We start from the raw sequence: 7,503 nt of genomic DNA on the forward strand, positions 1-7,503 counted from the left end.
AGCTGGCTAAGCATGGGCGCCCAAGTGTGAATGAGGCGAGCTCATATAAAAGTCAACTAAACCTAAAATTCACTCATTCCCTCATTTGTGAAACTGAAGAGTGCTCTTGCTCCATCTCCATCTTCTTCTTCTTCATCTCCTTGTGTGTGTGTGTGTGTGTGTGTATACGTGAGAGAGAGAGAGAGAGAGAGAGAGAGAGAGAGAGAGAGAGAGAGAGAGAGAGAGAGAGAGAGAGAGAGAGAGAGAGAGAGTGCGATCGAGCATTGCGGCGGCACGGCGGCGGTGAAGCGGTTGAGCACGGCGTAGCGGCGTCTCCTTCTTCTTCGCGGCGAGGAATCCTCCACGACAGGAAGCATAGAGCGGTGAATGACACACCATCGCCATCTTTGAGGTTAATAGTTTAGGCTTGTTGTGTGCTTGGAGCCATTTGTGGCTCGCACACAGTGTATCGGCAAGTTCCTTGCATTGACATGTGCGACATACGCGCACAGATTTCCTCTTTGTGATCTCAAAAGTACTTAGATTACATCATGTTCACATTAAAGGAATGAATTTACATCATTTTTATTAAAAAGATTGTAGATAAAGGTGACAATGACCTTTTTTTTTTTGGTTATGCCCAATAAAGGGACACATGCTGTAATAGTTTAACAATAAAATGGTCCCCTAACACTGGAGGAGAAGCATAAGTCCCCCTTCAACACTAGAGGGGATAAAAGTGGTGGGGAAAGGGCACGTCCCTACGATATTATTATCGATGTGAACGGTCTAGCTCAACACCATACATACGTATGGTGTTTTTTTTGGGTACAAACATCGCAATGCACGAAATGCATCTCTCTCCATCTTTATTATAATGTGCAAATTTTCACCTTCGTACATCTTTTAATGCAAAATTTCATTTGTGATGTGAGGTCATAGAGTTTTTGGTGAAAGCTCTATGGAGCTATCATCAAAAACTATGCCATGCGGTAAAATCAACACCAATATCACTTTTTTGCTTCTTACCATATACATAGTGAAGGAATCAAGGCAAACTAGATACACACACAATACCAAGCAAGGGACATCAGATAGCAATCACTGCATTCTTTCGTAGATCCACAACACCCATATAGCAAGGAGTTACCCTCTAAAAGAGCTAACAAGAGATAGAGGGCACATGGATTTTGGGCACATTGTCTCTGCCAACAAGAAGAAGAAGAAGAAGATTGTTTTAACGTCGTAGGAAACTATCTCAAGAAACCTTAAAGATCTCCGACGAGGAGAGTTGAACTCAAGACCTGTTAAGAGATGACAACGATTAGAGATCAATTTCGGCAAAAGAGTGTAGAGCGTCTAGCTCAATTCATATCAGACCCAGGTAAACCCCCAGATTTGATATACACAGTACTACAACCCAAGAATGGTATAGGATGGAGTTAGCTAGAGTGCATATCATAATTGTATATTGTCTGATATTTTGAGCCCCTAATGGTCAAGCTCCATCCTCCCTCCATCCATCATGTCACAACTCAATTGTATGCAAATCAACAGTTTATCAATAAGCTAACAGTTATTAATAAGCTTTAGCTATAGTCTTTATTTTCATTTCAACTTTTGCCTTTTTGGCCTGCCCAAAGGGCAAAGGCCATAGTGTTGAGTTCTCTTTTTACTGGCTAAAATTAGAAAAAATAACTTTGGTGTTTGATAATAAAAATAATTAATGAGCACCATGATTGAGTTGGGTGGGTCGAGGAAAGGCTTGCAAGGTGAGGGTATGCTAAGTGAGGGGATAAGGTGAGGGTATCCTAGGTGAGTGGGGATAGATGAGGCCACGTAGGGTCTTGTGATTGGAGCGTTATTAGGTGGAGCTCAAGAACCCGCCCCTATAAAACTTATAGGGTGGTCATGAGTGGAGTCTTTGTTTAGCTCGCCTACTCCCGCTTTGCGAGATCTCGCATTGCTTTTGGGCTTCGAGCCCATGTCTGAGCTTGCGCGATGAAGACTAAAGCTTTGTTCGTTATGTTTTAGGTTAGGCTTCTGTTTGTAGAACGCTTGCCTGCTGTTCAGTGACGTCCGTGAGCTTGCTTGCACAGGTGGCGTGAGTACTTGCTGGCTTTGTTTTTTTCTGATTTGCTGCTTGTGGTAGCCATCTAGGCGTTTGAAGGAACGCGCGTATTCTCGGTTGCGCTAGGCTTTGCTATGTTGGTGGTGTTGCTTGTTGATTCCGGGGCGCAGAACAAAATAGGGATGGTGTTGGGTGCTGCCTGCGTTAAGCGCCAGATTTTGCTACCCCCAATGCACTCATGGTTCAAGGTTGGGCCTTGGTAGAGAGGGTTTGAATTAAGTCAAACAGTCGGATTGCTGCTTGCTGCCGAAGCCATGCTTCAACGATATGAACTGCCGTACACACACACACACACAATCGCTCTCTTTCTGATACACATAGAGAGTGCTTCCCCATCATTCCTTTTCTTTTGCTGTGTTCACCATGGGACCTGCGTTCACAAAGGTCTTCTCTCGGTTACTACTAGCCAGAAGAGAGATGAGGCTTCTGATGCTCGTCCTCGACGCTGCCGGCAAGACCACCATTCTTTACAAGCTGAAGCTTAGGGAAGTTGTGTCCACCATCCCCACCATTGGTGAGCGTCATCATTTCCCCTTCCATATATATCTTACTTACCTGCTTGCCACATATGGTTTTGAAAGCAAAATTTCTCAGTCCAAAAGGTCTCTAGCTTTTTCTCATATGCATGATAGGCTACAAAATTTTGCGGCTATATTGCACCGCATAATATTGCCAGCAATCTGCATTCGATCTCCCATCTGCAATTGATCTGTGTCGTTATGTTCGCAATTAACTGAATACGCAGGTTATAATGTGGAAACCGTAGAATACAAGAGCATAAACTTTACTATTTGGGATGTTGCAGGCCAGGGCAAGGTACTCTTGATCTGCTTTTCTTTGCATTAGCAATCTGTTTGGCAGTAGAAATGAGCTTTGGTGTGGTTGTGTTTTTGACAGATCCGGCCCTTGTTGAAGAAGCAATTTCTATTTTCTTGTTATTATTTTTGAAGAATATTTTGGATTGTGTTCCTGCTGTGGGTTCGTTGCGGATATGAAAATGACCATATGGTGTTTTGATTGAGCTTGGGTTTTTAAAATCGAGTTTGGTCCTTGATGTATTATGTCTTTCTGTGTTGTCTTATAAATGCCTTGTTAACAGTGAAAAATCTTATCGGCTTTTGTTTTTAGCTTGGATATTCTCACGTATCTTGGTGCCAGCTGTCACCCACCGTAAAGAAGAAACTTTTTAAACTCAGTTTCCCAATTTTGTTTATTATTGTCTTCTCTCACTAGAAAGTGGCTTTTAAAAGACCTGACTTGTAGCCTTCTCTCTCTAGAGATCCGCTTTTAAGACCTGGATATTTAACTTATGATTGTCCAGCTGCTTGTCTTAATATTCATCACGTTTGCATTCTTTATAAAAAGCCTCTAGCCCTCCAGTTATACATAGAGTTTGCAAAGCATTTCTGCTCCTCTGGTCTTCCTGATAACGTGCTAGGATATTTCTGCTGTGTTGCTGTTTCCTCACTTCAGCTCTCCCTTTTGTGGACTTGTGCTATCAAGTCTCAGCTCTACCTACATACTAGGTCTCCATGGATCATCCAATGTCTGGTTGGGGCCTTTTGAACTTGTCTCTATTGAGTTTTGAGCTATTGTTACACGTTTATCCTTGATTTCTTGCTCGAAACTTATAATACATTCTTGCAGATCCTGATTTGAATAAGGAACTTGCTTTCGATTTTGAAGACGACCTTGAGTGTTCTAATGTGGGTAAAGAGGGTGTGCAAGCTACGATAGACGTTCCTGCTTCCTTTGGTTTGTTAAAGTTACCTGAAACACATTTCTCTCCTTCCAAATCCGATTTGTCCCCAAAGCTCTCGAAAAAGCTTGCTCCAAAGTTGAAGAGGTCATCCCCTTCTAAAGCCTTAAGAAAAGCTCTTAGCTATGCTCGTGATAATGTATTTCTATTCCGTCCACGATTTGAAGCTTGTTTAAGGTTGTGAATAACATATTTTTGTCGCAGGCCTCTCTGTATAGCCTCGTGACTCGAGCTCCTCTGTTGTCGCAGCAAAGGAGAGTGATGAACCAATAAGTGACAGCTTTGGCTCGCAATTGGCATTAGTGCCGCCTCTTAGGGTTTTGTCCATATCAGAGCTTTCTGAAGCTATTACGTTTCGTTTTGCATTTGAGGGCAAAGTGCTATGAAAGTATGGTACATTAAATACCTAAAGCTAGCTATGCGCGACATTTGAAGGCTAACTTAATAGACAGAGAGTCCAAGAACACTGCCACCTTTGTTGTCACAGAAGTGTTTGTCAATGAGTTTGTTGAATCTTTTGAAGTTGGGGAGTTTGTGCGTATTGAGGGGGCGTATGTCAAGAGAAAAGTGTGGAAAGATGGAGGTACTAGCTTGTGGGCTCTCTATGCAAATGCTGCCACTACTGTAGTAAAAGCTGAAAATTTTGATTGTTGTTTACATCTTTACCCTGAACATAGAATTAAGGAGTTGCTTACTGATAAGGATGTGATTGAGTTCGCTCCCACTATTGCATTCACTGTTGTGAAGGTTGAGACCTCCACAAGGTTCAATGGTGGTGATAGTTATCGTTTGACCATCGTAGATGGCCCTGCATCCAGTGATAGAGCAAGTGTGAGTCATCAATTTGATCTATTTTGCCTTAATATTTTAAGGCTTATCTCTAATCTGGATTATTTGTGCAGTTGCTTTTTGTTCCTTCTAGGCGTGTCGATTATCATCTCATGGTTGATTCTTTGAAAACCAAAGGTTCTTTTTCATGTGTTGTCACAACATCAACGTCTTCAAATAGTATCAAGCACATTATCTGTGGTGGACGCAACTCTTATTTGTGCATTGCTAGAAAATTTAAAGAGTGTTTTCTCGCAGCATCTCTCAAAACAAGTCACTAGTATGGGTTTTGGAAAGAAGGTAATCTACTTTAACTAGATCTATTTGCGTGAGCATTGCTTGCAAGTTGTGAACTCATAATTGTTTGTAGGTCTTTGGAACTTTGGAGATTGTTAACATCAAAAGTTTGGAGGTGGAATATGTGTGTGACTCTTGCAAAGGCAGAAATGTTAGTCGTCAAATTTGCAACCCCTTTTGTTACTCGTGTGGAAAGCCTGTGCAGATTGTGAAGTTGCCTTCTCTTCAAGCTAAAATCTGTTTGCAAAATGGAGAGGCTGTACAAGTAATTCTGCAAGGAAATATCATGGATGTAGTTTTGAATTTGCCCAAGCCTTTTCTCAGCCTTTTTGATGAGAATTTGTTGGACTTGAAATCATCTCTTGTTGCCTTTAGCAAAGCTGGAAAATACTCTATAGACAAGCACGGTTTTGTGATTGATTACAAGGCACCCTAAATTGTATCTTTCCTCCTAGCCTTTTGCTCGAAGAACGCTAGTATGGCTGCCTATCCTTCATCCTTTTTTTTAGATGACAAAAAGCTTTATGTTTTGCCAAATTTTTGGTTTACATATAATAGCAACGATGATGTATTGCAAGCTTTAATTTGTCTCTTCAATTGTTCTATGTCTCTCATTGAATTGGGAAAACATCTTCTTGACCTTATAATGTTTGACCCTGCTAACAATAAAAATGAAACACGAGCTGTATGGATTGCACCATGGACAAATAGTGTTGTTGATAGCTTAGCATTGCATGACCACTTGAACACTTTGATACATACACGAGGAACATCTCGGCTCCTGAGCATACACTTGGTTATCTTGTTTTGCCGACAATTTAATGTGACATGTGTTGTCCATGTCTTCCAAAATAAGAAGTTTATTAAATCTGTTTTTTGTGGAGGCATAAGCCTAGAATCCACATCTGCAATACCTTCACTTGCTTCCATTATTTCTGAACCAAAATGTGTATGGATTCTTGCATCGTCGAAACATTTTAAACAGCCACGTTGTGTTTGGAGCAAAGATGGCATTGCTTGCTTGACCATGTTGATTAACGAGAATCCATTTGCAAGTGCTAAAAATATTGTGCAGCTCTATCAAGCGCCCTATCCTTCTTCATTCTCAAGCAAACAAATTTTAACCAAGGTTTATAAAATGTGGAAAGACCCAAGTTCACAACGAAGCAGTGACGTGAGGGTGTCAAAATCACGAACAACTCTTTACGTAAGAAAAATTCTAGATGTTCCATGCTATCCATGTGCCTCTTGCAATGGTTTGTTTTTCCGTAAGAATTTGAGGCTATTATCAGACGGTGACTTGCTTCTTTTGAAGGAGTTGAGAGTCCTTGTCACTGCTTCGCGCATGGACTCGCATGCATGTGTTGCTTGCAAGCGGGCATTGAAATGTCAAAAAATTCCACCTTTTTGCATGCAAGGGTTGTTGGTTTTCAATCAAGGCATGGAGAGTGTTTCGCAATTGAATGCTATAGAGCGTCGTCTTGTGTCTCTTAGAATTCCATTTGCCCAAATAAGAGAACTTACTTATGAGGGGCAATATGGGTTGCGAGGAAGCATTGTCAACGTTATGGCAGATTTGTCTAGGGTGCAAACTATATTGCCTTGCTTCGTAGACGATCAAGCTACTGTCCTTGTGGAGATCAAGCGAAAATTAGAATATGATCATGCATACCTAAGTGGAGCTGTCCAGCCCGCATTTGTGCTGCGAGCATTGCATCAACTTGTGCTTAAGCCATTGTATCTTGAAAATGGTGCCACTATCAATTCTTCTTGGTCATCTGCCTTCTCTTTAAGCTCCGACATTGCTATCTCTCCTAACTTTGATAACTCTGTAGATGATCAGGAACCATCTGACACTCTTATCCATGGCCTTTACACTTCTCAGCAAGTTTTGGATCACAATGCACAAGCCAAGAGTGTTGCACCTTGCGAGGGGTTTGCACCATTGAGCCTTTTTGACGATGAAGCTTGTGAAGAGTTATCTTTCCCAGCATTGTTCTTTGGCGAAAGAAGGCAATATCATCTCCTGGCAAAAAAAAGGTATCAGAAAGTCGCACAATGGGAGCTTAAGAATGTGGACAGGAGATTTGCAGGAGATATCGAGAATATTTTTTTCAAGACAATGAAGATTATCATCGGCAAGGTCCTCGGCTCTATATGGGTGCGTTTACGTAAAGGTAAGCTACGAGGCAAACAGCTGCAAGCTAAAGATGTTCACTCAACAACCAATGTCGAACAACTACTTTCATCCCAAGTTGGATATAGTGACTTTGAGAATTTGTGGACTTCCACTGACTACAAAGCAAAACTTAAGCGCAATGTTTTCGCTATGATTCGACAATTGGGGCAACCCACGTTCTTTATTACATTCTCGTGCGCAGAGCAAAGGTGGAAGCCGTTGATGGATTGCTTGATTAAACTCAATCCACACATTGTTGGAGACAATCAATCCAATAGGTGTGCTTACATGAGAACACTAGTCCGATCAGATCCTACTACAACAGCTCGA

At 41.5% G+C, this 7,503-nt stretch overlaps 1 pseudogene; it reads left to right on the forward strand.

The window, feature by feature from the left end:
• Positions 1-2,473: 2,473 nt before the first annotated feature.
• LOC147443076 (uncharacterized) lies at positions 2,474-5,430 on the forward strand (annotated as a pseudogene).
• The last annotated feature ends 2,073 nt before the right edge of the window (positions 5,431-7,503 follow it).

The sequence above is a fragment of the Adiantum capillus-veneris genome, chromosome 14, assembly GCF_014529385.1.
Source record: "Adiantum capillus-veneris isolate H3 chromosome 14, ASM1452938v2, whole genome shotgun sequence".
NCBI classification, from domain to species: domain Eukaryota; kingdom Viridiplantae; phylum Streptophyta; class Polypodiopsida; order Polypodiales; family Pteridaceae; genus Adiantum; species Adiantum capillus-veneris.